At 39.0% G+C, this 18,922-nt stretch overlaps 1 protein-coding gene and 1 long non-coding RNA gene across 10 annotated transcripts in view; one reads left to right on the forward strand and one right to left on the reverse strand.

Moving 5' to 3' along the window:
- The window catches only part of LOC133256000 (uncharacterized), a 63,228-nt gene extending 62,532 nt beyond the window's left edge, over nt 1–696 (reverse strand). Inside the window, exon 1 of the long non-coding RNA XR_009739084.1 lies at nt 370–696. This is a non-coding gene — a long non-coding RNA (uncharacterized LOC133256000). The remainder of the gene's footprint in view (nt 1–369) is intronic.
- ROBO2 (roundabout guidance receptor 2) overlaps nt 1–18,922 on the forward strand; it is a 652,403-nt gene that overhangs the window by 292,372 nt on the left and 341,109 nt on the right. The gene's annotated exons all lie outside the window — the stretch shown is intronic.

Below are 18,922 nucleotides of genomic sequence, written 5' to 3' on the forward strand. Positions count from 1 at the left end.
CCGCTAAGTCGCTTCAGTCGTGTCCGACTCTGTGCAGTCCCAGAGACAGCAGCCCACCAGGCTCCCCCATCCCTGGGATTCTCCAGGCAAGAACATTGGAGTGGGTTGCCATTTCCTTCTCCAATGTATGAAAGTGAAAAGTGAAAGTGAAGTCTCTCAGTTGTGTCCGACTCTTCGCGACCCCATGGACTGCAGCCTACCAGGCTCCTCTGTCCATGGGATTTTCTAGGCAAGAGTACTGGAGTGGGGTGCCATTGCCTTCTCCGTCTTTGTTTCTAGATCTTAGAAAAAAAGAGCTTCTGTTTGATTAAACATTGTCATTAAACATACTATTAATGAAGGATTCTGATTAGTACCTTGACCACATACCTGACTAAAGGAGGGAAATCGTCATGGTGAAGTCGCTCAGTCGTGTCTGACTCTTTGTGACCCCATGGACTGTAGCCCACCAGGCTCCTCCATCCATGGAATTTTCTAGGCAAGAGTACTGGCTCGGTTGCCATTTCCTTCTCCAGGGGATCTTCCCAACCCAGGAATCGAACCTGGGTCTCCCACCTTGCGGGCAGACGATTTACTGTCTGAGCCACCAGGGAATCACTAAAGGAGGGCAGGGACTTGTTAAATGAGGGAAAAAACAAGCAACAAGCCAAGTTCTTTGGTGAGTTTGAAGATAGCTCCCCTCTAGTGGCCAAAAATGGTACTTCACTCACAGGCTACCATCCAAACATTTTTTTGACAATTGTTTTTCATTGTCTCGTTTAAAAACATTTTATATATATATATATATATATATAGAGAGAGAGAGAGAGAGAGAGAAAGATGGTTGGTTATTATAGGTATCAGTGAATGTGTCTTGCAACTAAAATTCAACTCTTTAAAAAAATCAGAAATCTTTTCAATTATTAGATTCACAATTGTAAGTGTGAGAGAGTTGACAAAGATCCTTTCTACCCATGCAAGCACAGGACAGTTCCAAATGAAAAGATTATAATCGACTAAAAAAGATAGTAAAATGGGTCTGCATGTTTTAAAACTTATGTGTCTGGAGGAATTTAAAAAGTGTAAGTATAAAGTTGGGTGGTGACTATATTCACTGTTTCTCTATGAATTTGAATACATACAGAGAAATATTTTAGAGAGAGATGGTAGCATTATAGTTAAAATTTATGTGTTAGGATATAAATGGCAATAGAGGTCAGTTGAGCATTGTGATTATAATTTGAGGTTATTTGTGTTTATTTATCTCTGGAAAATTTTAAGCACTACCAAGAATGTGCTACATTCCAGACAATGTGAGAGAAATGCAAAGATAAATAAGACATGTGAAAGGCTAGGGAACAGATGACTAAGCAGTGAAACAGTTCTGGTAGAAATATGCATTGAGAACCAGGGGAGCACATCCAAGTGCAGAGGGCTGGGGAACACAGTTAAGCATAGAAGAGTGAGTGAAATGATCAAGAGACTGGGCACAGCGCTGAAGGGTACCTGTGCAGAAAGCGCTGTAGAGAGTGTGGTTCTGAGCAACCAGCAGAGAAGGGGCTTCAAGGAAGAAAAGTTTATCTAGGCAGACCTCAGGGGCTGCATCATTTAATAATTTTCCTCAAGCACCTTAAGGACTTCTCAGGTGGTGCTAGTGGTAAAGAACCTGCCAGCCAATGCAGGAGACATAAGAGATGCCAGTTTGATTCCTGGGTCAGGAAGATCCCTTGGATGAGGGTATGGCAACCCAGTCCAGTATTCTTGCCTGGAGAATCCTATGGACAGAGGAGCCTGGTGGACTGCAGTCCATGGGGTCACAGTCAGGACTGAAGCAACTTAGCAGGCACTCACAGAGTGCTTAAGCAGACACTATGTTTTATACCATGACAAATTATCTCATGAGAGAAGGTGAGGTTTTGACTTCACTTTGTACACATGAATATTATGAGTTAATCTTACAAAAAATATAGATTCAAATGACACTAAGTAGTCCAGAATTTTGTGATGAAATGATGTTTTTGTGTTTCAGTCTGATTTTTTTTTTTTTAAACACAATAGAAAGTGTTTCCTGAAAGGAATTGTTGAATGATTTGAAACAAAGTCATTCAGTCGTGTCCGACTCTTTGTGACCCCGTGGGCTATATAGTCCATGGAATTCTCCAGGCCAGAATACTGGAGTGGGTAGCCTTTCCCTTCTCCAGGGGATCTTCCCAATCTAGGGATTGAACCCAGGTCTCCCGCATTACAGGCAGATTCTTTACCAGCTGAGCCACAAGGGAAGCCCATTGAGTGATTTGAGAGACACATAATGAGGAAATGCTCAAATTTGGAAGTGTTACTGAGAAAACTTGCCTCAACAGACATCACAGCAATGGGAGAGTTAAGCATTCTCCAAAGTTTTAGTTTTATTCTGAAGTAAATTGGAAGTTATCAGCTCTCATTAGAGGTATTGTTTGCCTAACATAATACTTAAGGAAGTTTTTGGTGACAAAGTTTCACAATGATTTGAAGGAACATAAAACTCTGGAGATGAGATCAGAAGCAAATTTATCAAATAGATGACCAAGAGTGAGGCAGCCATAAGTAAAGAAATGGGGAAGTCATGAGACAGGTAAACACTTATCTAGATAATATACTTAATTGTTTAGGTTGCATATATTTTATACATTTTCTGTAGCTATTTTCAACCTTGAGTATTATAGAGTTTCTGAGTTATTTAAAATACTGGTATTATGGCAGGAATTAAAGTATAAAGTATATGTTATGTATAATGTTTTCTGTTGTTGTATAGTCACTCGCTCATGTTAGAGTCTTTGTGACCCCCATGGAATTTTCCAGGCAAGACTACTGTGTGTTGCCATTTCTTCCTCCCAGGGATCTTCTTGACCCAGAGATCAAACCTGAATCTCAGTGTCTTCTGCATTGCAGGCAGGTTCTTTACTGCTGAACCACCAGGGAAGCCCATATAATTTAATATATACTCATATAATGTATGTAACATATGTGAAGCATATATCTTTCATATAAATATTATATATGTAATTATAAAGACATGTACAATTCCATGCAACAAATAAAATTTCATTGCTGTGTACATACACATATTCTCTTTGCTCAAAACCAGCCATGCTACCCCAACGTTTACATCCCAAAAGATCTCCAGCTGCCCCAGACTGTGGCCTTCATGCCCCAAGCACATCAAGCCTTCCTTGGCAGTGCCCTCATGCTCTTGACTTTTTTTATCTGCTCTCCTGAGTTGAGAATTAATTGTTTCTTACAACTGTTATCTCATGCCCCAGACATCAAGTATATGAGATCAAGTGTGTGATGTGTGTGCTACTCCATGCTAATCAGTTCAGTTCAGTCGCTCAGTCATGTCTGACTCTTTGCGACCCATGAACCGCAGCACACCAGGCCTCCCTGTCCATCACCAACTCCCGGAGTTTACCCAAACTCATGTCCATTGAGTCGGTGATGCCATCCAACCATCTCATCCTCTGTCGTCCCCTTCTCCTCCTGCCTTCAATCTTTCCCAACATCAGGGTCTTTTCAAATGAGTCAGCTCTTCCCATTAGGTGGCCAAAGTACTGGAGTTTCAGCTTCAACATTAGTCCTTCCAATGAACACCCAGGACTGATTTCCCTTAGGATGGACTTGGTGGATCTTCTTGCAGTCCAAGGGACTCTCAAGAGTCTTCTCCAACACCACAATTCAAAAGCATCAATTCTTCTGCTCTCAGCTTTCTTTATAGTCCAACTCTCACATCCATACATGACTACTGGAAAAACCATAGCCTTGACTAGATGGACCTTTGTTGACAAAGTAATGTCCCTGCTTTTTAATATGCTGTCTAGGTTGGTTATAACTTTCTTTTCAAGGAGTAAGCATCTTTTAATTTCATGGCTATAATCACCATCTGCAGTGACTTTGGAGCCAAAAAAAAAAAAAATGAAGTCTGCCATTGTTTCCACTGTTTCCCCATTTATTTGCCATGAAGCGAAAGGACCGGATGCCATGATCTTAGTTTTCTGAATGTTGAGCTTTAAGCCAACTTTTTCACTCTCCTCTTTCACTTTCATCAAGAGGCTCTTTAGTTCGTCTTCACTTTCTGCCATAAGGGTGGTGTAATCTGCATATCTGAGGTTATTGATATTTCTCCCGGCAATCTTGATTCCAGCTTGTGCTTCTTCCAGCCCAGCGTTTCTCATGATATACTCTGCATATAATAGAGTAACACGTTTGCATTTTAACCTATGTTTGTTAGTTGTTCAGTCATGTCCGACTCTTTGAGATCCTTTGGATGGTAGCCTGCCAGGCTCCTCTGTCCATGGAATTCTCTAGGCAAGAATACTGGAGTGGGTTGCCATTTCTTCTCTAGGGATTGAACCCAGGTCTCTTGCATTGCAGGCAGATTCTTTATCTTCTGAACCACCAGGTAAGACTCACGTTTCTCCCCAAATTAGCTGCAACAAATAGCTTTTCTACAGAAAACAGGCCATTTGTTTGAGGAAAATAAGTTGTCAAATAACTTTGGCATTACCTACGCACATCAAGTACAGACCTTAGGATTCTACTTATATGTAGAACTGAACCTTTGCCTGATAAGTATTTGCAGTACTGATAACAAATTTCATAAACAGTTGTTCTGTGGTGTTCTTTAGTCTGTTTTTATAGGATGACATTCCTGAAGATCGTTATAAAGCCCGTTGTTTCATTGCACACACACACACTCACACACACACACACATTTTCATGCTTTGAAAGGCTCATGTATTAGACAAAGGATGTTGTGACTAGGCTTGGAAATCACTTGGCATTTTTAAGATTTGCCAAACAGCTTGAGATATTTTAAAATATTTTTGTTCGATCAAATCCCAAACATGTTTTTCCAAGTACTATTTTTTTAGATCAATTTTTATAACCATGTGTAATTTCAAGGAAATTTAACCCATATGTTTGTTTCTGTTACCATATATTCAAATTGATTTATAGCACAGATGTAAGTATTTCCTTTGACACTAGTGTATGAAGAGGGTGAGAGAGACTTGCAGTTTGAGGCACAGGAAAGTCCTCAGTGAGACGTTAGATTAATGACCACAGACTATAACCCAGTTCTAACCCCAACACACTCTTCATGATGAAAGTCACAGGGGACTGGCTGTAAGTGTCAGCAAAGGATGAGATCCAGGTACTGCCGTATGTTGATGAATGTACATTCCTAACGTGGACTCCAGAGATGGAACTCTGATTGGTGCTTGTATAGCACTATGGGATTGAAACCCTTAAATGTTACTAAAGGCCTTTACCAACTGTAATGAAAAATTGAATCAATGAGCACTGATATTTACTGGCAAAACAGGACTGAGAACAGCTAGCACATTCTATTATTTTTTTGTGGCATAAGGCCTAGAAATGGGCTTGTTGATGGGAAAGCTGAAACACAATGAAAATGCCACCATACTTTACAAGAATAGCAAGAAAATGAATTTTTAAACCAGCATATGTATTACCTGGAAGCTATTCTTAACATTATATGGAAATAGAAAATCTCTAACAAGACCCTTAGATTCAACCAATGTGCCATCTTAGAAGTAGGTGATGCCTGCCATGGCAAAGATGCTGTGGGTGAGAATGGATAATAGCAGGCTCTCAGAATCAGTGCCAGTCAAAGGAAATTAAAATCTAGTTATGAAGTAGGGGGCAGACATAAGTCGTTCTAAAAACCAATGCATTTACAAAGTTAATTTAAAAAAAATGGTTCATAAGCATTGCTTGCAAATGCAAACCAAAAGTCAGTCATTGTGTGTATAATGATGCCTGGCTTGATACAAATTCTTGTGATATTCACAGGTAGAAAATGTGACCTTTCATCCTAAATGTGGTGCCTACAAACACAGAGAAAATAAACATGTCTACTGCAGGGAGGAATTCCAGTGATCGAAGAAGTCAAACAACTTCTTGAACTCTGAGAGCCACCTTGGCTGTTATGCTTCAGGGTTTTTGGCAATATAACAGCATCTTTATGAATGTTACCATACAGAATGCTAGTTATACCAGGGCAGATGTAACTGGGGACTTTGACAACTCCGCCGCACTTTGACTGGACTGACATTTCCTTAGCAGTAACAAGCTGCCACGGTCTGGTGCCATGGAGGCCCCTGGGCTTGATTTAAGAGTGCTGACATTGACGGCTTATTATTTCCTATCTTAGAGCTGTCAGGAGGCAACTGATGTCAGCACAAAATTATTTGATAGCTCTACATCTTGGGCAACATGTGAACCTATTGATGCCTATAAAATAGCCATCAGTGTCTTTGAACTGGGGGTGTGGATAATTGAGAATAAAAACTCACCTGATACGTAATACTTTGTTTTAAATTTGGTCCACATAAATATGAAGTATAACAATCTATTGGGTGCATACTGGTTACACACATTGAGTTACCTGCCTGTGTAATCCTCACAACAGTCTTACAAGATAAATAGTATTATTTTGACCTCATTTGACAGGACAGATTATACTCCTAGAAGGCCGAGAATTTCAGGGATTCAAATTACAGACAATCTAGTTTCAGGGTCCATGCTTTCACCTTGAATTTTACTGCTTCTACTATGGAATTGAATATTCTGGATTGATGAAATTCTTTCACTGAGCCACAGTTGTTTTTTATGCTTTAGTTTTAATGCAAGAAAATAATTGTTTCTTTCATCTAAAAATTATCAATTAATAGTTACAGAAAACAAGCATTTTTATCATCTCTGTAGTTTTTCTTCAGCAAACATGTGTCTAATGGAATAATTCCAATCATAAATGGAGTTAGTCAATGACCAGTTTTCTCATCATACTGTGTAGATTACTATTAGTCTACATAGTATAGCTGAAGCTGAAACTCCAGTACTTTGGCTGCCTGATGTGAAGAGCCGACTCATTAGAAAAGGCCCTGATGCTGGGAAAGATTGAAGGCAGGAGGAGAAGGGGATGACAGAGGATGAGATGGTTGGATGGCGTCACTGACTCAATGGACATTAATGTGAGCAAGCTCAGGGAGATGGTGATGGACAGGGAAGTCTGGCATGCTGCAGTCCAAGGGGTTGCAAAGAGGCGGACATGACTGAGCGACTGAACAGCAACAACAAATATAGACTAATGCATTATTTGAAAACATTCAAAACTTGTAGTGTACTATGTAAATATATGGGATTTTTTTGGTAACATAAAATGAGAAAAATAAACAATTAATAATAATTATCTAACTTACAAATTGTAGCTCAACTCTACCATTCTGTTTTTCATTTCATTTAGTTTTTAGCCAGAGTAATCTTCTTCAGGTGTAGCTGTTTTTCTAAAGAATGTATTTTCCTGCTGCTGAAAATCACCTCTAATCTCTAAAGCATTTTCATGTATAATATTTCATGTATGGGTTGATCTAGTTTTGTGCTGTTTAAAAATATAACCCTTTTATTTTTCCTAACCTGAAGAATGGCTGTTGACAAAATAATTTCTAGAGTGTATGTGTATGTGAGTGTGTGTGCGTATTTCTTTCTTTCAACCAAATCACAGAGATCTAAGGGAATTCTGATTCTCTAATTCTAGCTCAGTATCCAGCAACTGAAAGCATTTAGTTGTGATTAAAACAGATTGAAGGAGATAATCCCTTTGAGAAAGCAGCTTCAAATAGCTTAGCAGTGCTTCTTCAGGGATAAGAACTAACACAACACCAGCTAATTCCTGCAAAGTCTCCCTCGTGGTGCTGGAGACATACCCCTCATTTGCTGTTTTTCCTCCTGATCGAGTTCTATTCAAATTCTTCCTCAACATGAATTCTGCTTTAAGGGCGGTTTTATTCACTCTGTTTTTCAAGAACCAAGAATTAGCCCGTGTTGCTTCAACTGAACCAATGGAATACCCTTTGTATCAGAAAGGAGCAGAGTACAGGCTAGTCTCAATTCAACATGAGTTGAATCATGTTCTGAAAGACCAAGGGTAAGTCAGAGACAGTCTGGAACTTGGGATGCCATCTGCAGTGGAAACATTGTTCCATAAGATTGCTTCCTGATCAACCCTCCAAAGCCTATTTAACCCATATTGTAGTTTACCATACTTATAACTGGCCAGTACTGTAACCATCTAGCCTCTGTGTATAATCATAATTCTAGGAGAATAGCTCTAATTCATGTTGTAGCAGAGAGAGAAGCACCTTCTGTGCTTGAGAATGCCTTCAGATACATTTTATTCACCGTGTGCACTCCGTGTGCCGTTCCTTGGATCAGAGAGGTGAGCAAACTTGTACCTCTTGAGACAGGAGAAAGAGAGAGAACTGGGTTGGGGATAATTTATAAGTCAAGGTTTTCTTTATTTTCTTACCCTTTCCATCACTGCATCTCTATTTTGCAGGTTAAGACTATACCTTTGAGAACAGGAACCATGCCTGGGGAAGGGAATAATAAAGCCCATGAGGGGATTCCAAGTTTCAAAGGCTAGGAATATACTCCTGGGTCTCAGAGCAATATTTCTGAAACTGTGCTGAGTGGCCACCCTTACATGCTGCATTCAAAAGTGAAACACTGGAAATGTTCCTGCTGTACCTACCTCATTCTGCTCCTCCTTACTCCCTGCCTACACACCCACCATTCTTATACCTCCTTTCCCCTGAAAAAATTGCCAGGCGCCTTTTACTCTCTGGTGCACCCAGAATGCCGTGATGGTGGGGCACATACTATAAGGACACATTGAGTGAGCAATAAACCACATCCACATGCCACCACTGAGTTTAATAATACAGTTTAGGCCATACAATAATAAAGTTTAGGCCATACTTTGAAGGGCATTCGTGTTTTAAGGGCTTCCTTTCTGGCTACCTGCAATGCAGGAGACCCTGCATCAATCCCTGGGTTGGGAAGATCCCCTGGAGAAGGGAATGGCAACCCACTCCAGTATCCTTCCTGGGAAATCCCATGGATTTCCTGGCAGGCTATAGTCCATGAGGTTGCAAAGAGTCAGACAGGACTGAGCGACTAACACACACACACACACACACACACACACACACACACACACAGTGTTTGAAGACATGGACTATGTATATGTTTACAAACTGCAAAACAATGTACCCACCCATATTCTGTGGCACACTGTACTATCAAGCTGGAATTCATTGATGGACAGCATGCAAACAAATCTAAAGTTGCAAGCTAACTCTTCTTATATGAGTCACCTACCAGCATTTCATAATTTCCCTGTATACCCTTTGCCATGCTATTATGCAGCAATTGATCTGCTCTTTAATTTATGGTAAAGATGATGAGCCGGCATTGATAATAATGGCATATGTTAAAAATGGAACAGGGCACCTTAATGGAATAAAAGAGATAGATAGATATATAGTTGAAAACCTTTTGACATTGCCTTGCCCCTGCTAATGTTTCACAACACTTTACATTTTGAAAAAAAAGTGATATTAAAATAGCATGTAAAGTGTCATTCCCACATGCTGTTCTTGGTCTTTGGCATGCCTGTTTTCTCCACATTCTCCCAAAATGACAAGAATACATCCCATCTGATACATTCTGTGAAAAATTTAAAAGCATATTTGAAAACACAAAATACTGTTTTCATAAACTGCTGAAATCTGTGATAGTTTGGCAGTAATTGCAGGAACAATGCTTGAACTCAGCTGTTGAGTTTTTCTTTCTCATGCATTCTTTTGTCAGATGCACGGAATGTCCTTGTCCTGTATTGCTTTCCGATGTGTTGATCTGAGTCTCCCTACAAAACAAGTTAGTGCCTCAACAGAGTTTGACACTTGGATTTTCCCCATTCATTAGTGATCCAATGTTGGTATCGATGTAGTCTTTTAGAACAAAAATAAGTGATCTGAAACTGATTTCAGTTCAGTTCAGTTCAGTTGCTCAGTCGTGTCTGACTCTTTGCGACCCCATGAATTGGAGCATGCCAGGCCTCCCTGTCCATCACCAGCTCCCGGAGTTCACTCAGACTCATGTCCATCGAGTCAGTGATGCCATCCAGCCATCTCATCCTCTGTTGTCCCCTTCTCCTCCTGCCCCCAATCCCTCCTAACATCAGAGTTTTTTCCAATGAGTCAACTCTTCGCATGAGGTGGCCAAAGTACTGGAGTTTCAGCTTTAGCATCAGTCCTTCCAAAGAAATCCCAGGGCTGATCTCCTTCAGAATGGACTGGTTGGATCTCCTTCCAGTTCAAGGGACTCTCAAGAGTCTTCTCCAACACCAGAGTTCAAAAGCATCAATTCTTCGGCGCTCAGCCTTCTTCACAGTCCAACTCTCACATCCATCCATGACCACTGGGAAAAACCATAGCCTTGACTAGACAAACCTTTGTTGGCAAAGTAATGTCTCTGCTTTTCAATATGCTATCTAGGTTAGTCATAACTTTCCTTCCAAGGAGTAAGCATCTTTTAGCACTGGGTAAATAGAAACAAGGTTTTTGAGAAAAGAAGGAATGATGGAATCGGGAATGTTAGGTATAAGACTTCTAGAAGGAGACATATGAATAAAATTCTCTTGAGTTTGAACAGGTAGAACATGGGAAACTTCTGTTTCTATTTTTGTTCTCCTTCTAGTCCTTGGAGGTTTAATATTCTCTCCTCTCTTGCATGGCAAAACATAACAAATTCAACTCTGGTTCTCATGTTCAGACTAATGAAAGAACACTGTAACTCTTGTTTATAGAGGATCCCTTTTTATTAAGAGAGATTTCATATCATTTATGAAACATCAATATCCTACCTGTTTGCTCTGCTCTTTTGTCAATAAATAGAATCAGTTCCTAATGAAAGAATTCTGTATGGTGATAGTGTTCCTTGGCCATTTTATTCAGGATATTCAACTTAATTCTCATTTTCTACTTTCATATCTCTTTCATTGGGCTTACACTTACACAATGCTTAAGAAATGTGCATTCATCTAATTTTTGCAACCCATCTGAGTCAAACACTTGATACGCACTGATTGTGTTAACCAGATTATAACTTGTTTTTACTTTTAGTATCATATATATTGTGTTAACCCAAAAGTTCATGTAAGTTTCTGTAAGATGTTAGGGAAAAACCCAAATGACCTTTTCGGATAACCCAATTATTTAAACCATTGGTCCCCTACTTCACGCAAAGTCCAAGTGTGAGGCATATTACTAGGTACTACATTTTTGGTGATTTGATGTCTGTATTGTGTCAGAGAATGACAATGGGCATGATTTGTGTCTAATAAACATTATGTCATCAAGGGTAATATTTAGATTTGAGTAGAAGTCAGTTATGACTGAGCTCAGAGTCTGTGGTGAGGAAGACTATCCAGATAAATGAATAGGGATGGACTTTTATGGCGTGTGTTTAAAGGGTTCTTAGAAGATCAGTTTCAAGTGTAAGGCTCAGGCCTAAAAGTAGAAAATGAAAAATTTGGTGGGAGCTCTTTACAAAGCTTTGAAAGGCAACCAAAGAATTGTGGGCCTTGAGCTGATGACATGTTGTTAACTTTGCTTATTTTCTGTGGAGTCATATTTACTGAACGCCACCTTGTCCCTCTTCAGTAATATTCTTTATTTGGTAAGAAGTTGTTGTGTGTTTGTTTTAAAAAAGAAGCAAAGTGTTAGAAATTCTCAATTCCAACATGAAATAAATGGCCAAGTGAAATTGTTTCTCAATATTCAGTTGACTTGCTTCATCCATTTCTTTGAAGCAAAGGTAAATCATACAGTATTCTATATGAAATAAACTTTGTCATTCAATGTGAAAAAGGTAGCTGTGTCTTCTGTCACTTGAGGGTGTGCTGTGGAATCTGACAAGAACAAAACCCCCAGGGCACCAGGAAGACATATTTTCCAATCTAGATTTCAAATTGTGCAGTAGATGTTTGGGGTATGTCAGAGAAATATTAAGCCCATTCATATGGTAATTATCTGGAATGGCTCTTTGCGTCTATGTACCCTGCACTGATTGCTCCATAAACAGGCTTCAATATATAAACTTTTGCATTTAGTGGAAGTGCTGGTATCCGTGTCTGAATTCATAAATGCCGTCTTAGGAAGCAGGCAATTTCTGTTTACAGCCCAGTGCCTGAGGGAGACTGTTTAATGAGGAGATGTGAAGCCTTTTGCAGTTTATTGTTGATGACATTTTGAGGACACTTACAGTTGGGTAGACTGGAAAACAGTAAAGCTGGGTATTTTCTCAGATGTGGTTTATGTGCCCCAGAGTGTTGTATTGACTTTGATCAGTAATCACATTTCTACTAGTTTAAAAAAAAAAAAAAAGATATCTTTTAGCAACTAAATTTTTAATATTTAAGGCAAAGAAAAAAAGAATATATTGCAAATCTGATACCTGGATTTTCTGAGATTCAAAGAATCTCAGTTTTATTCCTTATGCAGTTGAACTAAAGGTTATTCCCACTGTTTTTACTAGCTTGAAATGGCTGCTTTTCTGGTTAGGTATAGTATTTGTATAACGGTTGATATTCTTTGTTCTCTGTATTTATAATGAAAAACTTTGAAATAGATTGAGACATTCCTGCGATAGAAATTAAATTGACATTGCTGTTTAGATAACTATGCCAGTGTTGAGTAAATCTCTTTATTTTGTACTCGTAATGTATATTCCCATCTATTGCCTGGAACTTTTAAGATGAAAAAGCAATCAGGTGATATCTTTGTTCTTGCTTTTGTTTCTGTTTGAAATGTTTGTGACCAACTTGAATTTGTTAAAACTATAGGACTATGACACAGATTTGGTGGCTTGTAAGCCAGTGACTCTGTCCAGGTGGAACCATGGTGCTGTCGCTTCTTGATCTAGTCTGGTCTTCAGCTTCCTGTGATGCTTTTCCAGAGATGGTGTTCTAGAGTATATCATTAAAGTTCTGGAATTGAACTCTTCAGGCTTGAATCTTGATCCCATCAATTCCTTACTGTGTTATCCTTGACCTGGTTATGTATTTCATTAGGCCTAACTCCAAAATGAGTAATACCTATTGGTACTTGAGTTGTCATATGATAAAAAAAAAAAAAAAAAAAAAACAAGACCATGGTTTACTCAGGCAAATCTATGTATGGCACAGAATGAATAATCAGTAGTAGGCGTTATTAGTGTGAGTACAATTATGTATGGGGAAGATGGTTGTTGAATACTAGATCCAAGCAGTCAAAACAGAGGGTAAAAGCGAGTCTTCAGACAGCTTCCACCTGAACTGTGATAAACTTCCTTTCTTCAATCAGGGAATGTTTCTGATGGTTTGCTCTTCCCCCATTTTTGTTGGGGTTCACTGAAATCTACTGAATTCTTACTCAAGACTCCACTTTACTGCATATTCTGTACAGATTCCTCTCCTTCCCCCCAAAGAATTATTTCACAGGATACAGTGCATGTGATTTCAGTTCTGTTAGCTTAAGCCAGTTTATTATAATGGATTCCATTGAGGCTTGGTTAGATTTCAGCCTCAGCCATTTTATTAACCACAAAGAGGCTATAGCTTTAGATTTGTTGATTCAACCATGCATTCTTAAGGTGATGTCCCAGACACTTTCATTAAAGCTGGCTGTTCCTAACTTGCATCAGCTACTTCTTACACTGTATTTTTAATTTTACTGTTACAAGTGAAGCTTTATGCTTTTATGCAATTGGCAAGGTAAAGAATCCTAGATTTTAATTTTATTAGATTGATTATTATGAACAGAATTAAATATGGAAGCTTATTAAGTGAAAAAACCTACATGAACAAAAATCTATACTTATATTTTTGTTATAAACTGGTGATTTCAATGTCAGTGCAACTGTTGACAAAGAGAAGTATATTTGTTGTTTTGATAAATTGTGACAAACCATTGCCCACATGAGTCATGAAAAGAAACCTGGCAGAGAATTTTATCTCATGTGTTCAGAATCCACCATCACATATGCCTAAATTTTTATAAATCTGAGTCGCCTAGGTTGTTAAAACCATCTGCAATCAAATATGTTATTCAAAACAATGGCCAATTTGCATAACTGTTGGCTTGCTTCAATAATGAAAATTGTCACACTGTGTTTTTTGGAGCAAATTATCCGTAGTTTGGGATGAGGTCAATCCTAAAGGAAATCAACCTTGAATATTCATTGGAAGCACTGATGCTGAGGCTGAAGCTCCAATACTGATGCGAAGAACTGACTCATTGGAAAAGACCCTGATGCTGGCAAAAACTGAAGGTAAAAGGAGAAGAGGTCGGCAGAAGATGAGATGGTTAGATGACATTACCAATTCAATGGACATGAATTTGAGCAAACTCAGGGAGATAGTGAAGAATAGGGAAGCCTGGCATGCTGCAGTCCATGGGGTCACAAGGAGTCAGACATGACTTAGCAACTGAGTAACACAACAAGACACTTTTTAGAAGTGTACTTTAGAGAGTTTTTTTTTTTCCCTAAAATATGTACAGAAAGAGTATTAATCCAACCTAGGAAAGAGGAACCAGCAAGCCTCTGATTGGAATGTCTGTCCCAGACACTCTACTGAAAGATTCATTCAGATGTAGTAAGCTTTTTATTTTTAGAAGATGGAATCTAATATCCACTGTCCAGTCCACACGTATACTTTAGGGTGAATGAGCTTGATGAAGATTATAGGTACTTTTCTCTAATGCATTGATGAAGTCAACTATCTCGGAAGCATGGAAGTTTGACTGGTAGGTTAGAGATTTCAGAGATTTTAAATTATACTCAAGATTCTACAGGCAGTTAAAGAGAAAAATAAGAGCACTGGGAGTGAGGGCTGAAAGAAGTATGATTAAAAATCTTGAGAGGACAGAGGCAGAGCAGAAAGTGAGACCAGGCCAAAGAAACACTTTGCTGTGTAATTCTGCCTTGGGCACTCTTGACCCATATGAAGCTGAACATCATCTCCAATGACATCTTTGGTGGATCTGTCCCAGATTGCCTGTGCTTAGCTTCGGGCACTAATTTTGTTTACTCATACCATCCAATCCATTAAACGTCTGCTGTAGTTTTTCGGGCCTGTGAGAGATTTTTTTTTCCTTTTTTCTTTTTTGACCCTAGCTCAGGATAAGATGAAGCGTTCACTGCTTCATTCATTCATACATCACAGATCTGCTTCTCTCACACCTTCTCTTCCTCATTCCCTTAGATACATAGGTCCTTCTAAAGCTCTGGGATATTTCTTTTGATATAATAGGCTTTGTGGCAGAAGAGGCAATAGCTCTTTGGTAGTGCTCAGAGGACTGACAGATACTTTTAAGCCTGGAGGGAAAAAAATTGACACAAGCTATTTTTCAGGAATTTTTTTTGATGCTGTATGCCCTAGTGAGACACAAACTGGCAGCAAAGGTGGCAATTATTAAGCCCTATAACTCAAGTTTACTTGCAGTCCTGAAAACTCTATACAGCCCATAAGAGAATTCCCTGTAGTACAGTAAGAGCAAGGCATGTATCTATTTTGTAAGGTTATCTCTTTCACTGCATTTGACATTTTCAAGTCTATGGCAGTAGGTGAGAAATATGGACCTTCACAAAGATACTATCACACAAACAAAAAGGAGTTAACATTTGAAGAGACAATGCAGTCTTTTCTTCAAATTTATTTAAGTACACATGTGATTGATATTAACATACTTTATACTTTTGAATGTAGCAGTGAGCTGAGCATACTTTACACCTGGAAAAATCTTAAATTTTGAAGGCAAAAAAATTATCCTTTCATTTCTATTTCTATCTTAGTCATCTCTACGTCTATATCTGTGCTTTTTAACTTAATTACAGAGCAAAAATGATGCTATTTAGCATTAAGCTAGGTTATAAAGATTTTCTACCTCTATTTGTTCACCTTCATTCACCTTCCTTTCTACACACCCCAAGCCCACTGATAACTCATCTGCCTCCTAAGTGGGTCTACATAAGAACATTAGCGATCATACTTGAAGGAAGAAGCAAAGAAAATAGTTCACAGTCATTTCTTAAATGTTAAGGCAACCTTAGCTTCAAAGTGTTGATATTCCAGTGGTCGAGAGACACCAGAGACACACAGAACAACATTGTAATGACTAATATGCAGTTATCGAGCGCCATGCTTTGATGAGAAAAACAACCTTGTACATGAAAACTGTGAAACTTGTCATCGTTGAGCTCTGTGCAAGGAGCCGTGGAGTCATAAAAGAGAACCTCCATTAATAGCCTGTCAAAATAAAGATGGAATATAAAGTGTGGGGGTTCCAGTGACTTTTTGGGAAAGACAAGAACGACCTCATAGTCATGACATTTGAGATGGGTGAATGAATGAGTAGGAATATGCCTGGTGAAGAAAAAGAAAAGGGAAAACTTTTGCACAAATGGAGAGTTTGAAGAGTCCCAGTAGATTCTGTAGGTGAACAGAGAGAGACAGTCTGTCAGAGCATAGTGTGAAGAGTGTGGCTTTAAGGGACCTGGGACTGAATCGTTCAGTGGAGCTGCTGCTGCTGCTGCTGCTAAGTTGCTTCAGTCGTGTTCGACTCTGTGCGTCCCCTAGACAGCAGCCCACTAGGCTCCTCTGTCCCGGGATTTTCCAGGCAAGAACACTGGAGTGGGTTGCCATTTCCTTCTCCAATGCATGAAAGTGAAAAGTGAAAGTGAAGTCGCTCTGCTGCTGCTGCTGCTGCTAAGTCGCTTCAGTTGTATCCGACTCTGTGCAACCCCACAGATGGCAGCCCACTAGGCTCCTCTGTCCCTGGGATTCTCCAGGCAAGAATACTGGAGTGGGTTGCCATTTCCTTCTCCAATGCATAAAAGTGAAAAGTAAAAGTGAAGTCGCTCAGTCGTGCCCAACTCTTAGCGACCCCATGGACTGCAGCCTCCCAGGCTCCTCCGTCCATGGGATTTTCCAGGCAAGAGTACTGACATAGGTTGCCATTGCCTTCTCTGGGTTCAGTGGAGTACAGGGGGCAAAGGACTTCTATGGTTAAGTTTTGTGTTTTTTGTTTTTTTTTTTTAATTTTGGGAGCAACAGGAAGTCAAGAGGAATGTTTTCTCTGTATCTTTCACATTCTCTTCCAAATTTTCTTATGTCCTTCCTTCTTTTTTCTTCCTTTCTTCCCCTTCTCCTCTTCTTTCTTTTCCTCCTTTTTCTCCCTTTCATTCTTATTTTAAGGATATTACCACATTAGCAGTGTGATAGATGGACTAGGAGTTGGGGAGACTATTGGTATGTGAAACAATTAGAAGATTTAGCACTGGCCCACTAGGAAATGAATGAAGTTCTTCCAGAAAAAAGTAGCTGATATAAAAAGTGGGGCCTTTTCTCCAAGTACAAACTTGGAGAGCAAAGGTATAGAAAGACCTCATTTTCCCTCTCTAAGTCTCATGTAGCACACCATTGCCTAGTACCGCATAGGCAGTCTGCAAAGACTTATTGCTGGCAAAAAGTACTAGTGAATAAAAGCATACTTTCTATTTTGAGTTACAAATTGAGCTGGTGATGCCTTTTACCAAGGTCAAAAACAAGGGTGTGGAAAATATTTGTGAGGGGAAAAGACAGAAGTTCCACCTTTGCTTTGGGACATGGTAAATACTTGAAAATAATAATGAATTTATTATTGAATAAATACTTGAATATATACATTGTTCAATAAATACTTGAAAATATGAATTCTATAAAAAGAGAAAGGAGGAGAGATGATCGCCAAGAGATGATATTTTCATCATAAGTTTGTATGGGACAAATAAAGTGTTGATTTTATGTCTGGAAGAAATTGTTTACTTTCTGAATGAACATCCACGATTTCTAGCCATTAGCATGGCAGCAGGTATTTCTGAAGAGGCACTGTCACAGAAATCAATTGAGGAGTTTTAAAATGGCTTTTTTTTTTTTCCTTTCAAAAGTGAACAATTTACCTTTTCCATCCACAGAGCAGGCACAATTATCAGAATGTATATTGCTTTTTTCTTAGAACACAGAACTTTCCTCTAAAAATTATGACATATCTTCTTCAATTTTAGCCCCCTAAGATGTTAAGCTGGGAATGAGGCGGCCAATTATGTTTATGCTTATGATCAAAAAGAAAATTAGAGAATTTTTTTCTACTAGCCTAACATTTTTAATAGCCTAACTATTAGACTATAATAAAAAGATCTTAATGACCCAGATAACCACAATGGTGTGATCCCTGACCTAGAGGCAGATATTCTGGAATGCAAAGACAAGTGGACCTTAGAAGCATCATTACGAACAAAGCTAGAAGAGGTGATGGAATTCCAGTTGAGCTATTTCAAATCGTAAAAGATGATGATATGAAAGTGCCACACTCAATATGCCAGCAAATTTGGAAAACTCAGCAGTGGCCACAGGACTGGAAAAGATCAGTTTTCCTTCCAATCCCAAAGAAAGGCAATGCCAAAGAATGTTCAAACTACTGCACAACTGCACTCATCTTACACACTAGCAAAGTAATGCTCAAAATTATCCAAGGAAGGCTTCAGCAGTACATGAACTGAGAACTTCCAGGTGCTCAATCTGGATTTAGAAAAGGCAGAGGAACCAGAGATCAAATTGCCAACAGCCATTGGATCGTTGAAAAAGCAAGAGAGTTCCAGAAAAATATCTACTTCTGCTTTATTGACTACGCCAAAGCCTTTAACTGTGTAAATCACAACAAACTGTGGAAAATTCTGAAAGTGATGGGAATACCAGATCACCTTACCTGCCTCCTGAAAAATCTGTATATAGGTCAAGAAGCAATATTAGAACATGCAACAACAGAGTGGTTCCAAATTTGGAAAGGAGTACATCAAGGCTGTACATTGTCACCCTACTTATTTAATTTATATGCAGAGTACATCATGAGAAATGCCGAAATGGATGAAGCACAAGCTGGAATCAAGATTGCCAGGAGAAGTATCAATAACCTCAGATATGCAGGTGATAACACCCTTATGGCAGAAAGCAAAGAAGAACTGA

This window comes from Bos javanicus, chromosome 1 (assembly GCF_032452875.1).
Source record: "Bos javanicus breed banteng chromosome 1, ARS-OSU_banteng_1.0, whole genome shotgun sequence".
In the NCBI taxonomy this organism is placed as follows: Eukaryota; Metazoa; Chordata; class Mammalia; order Artiodactyla; family Bovidae; genus Bos; species Bos javanicus.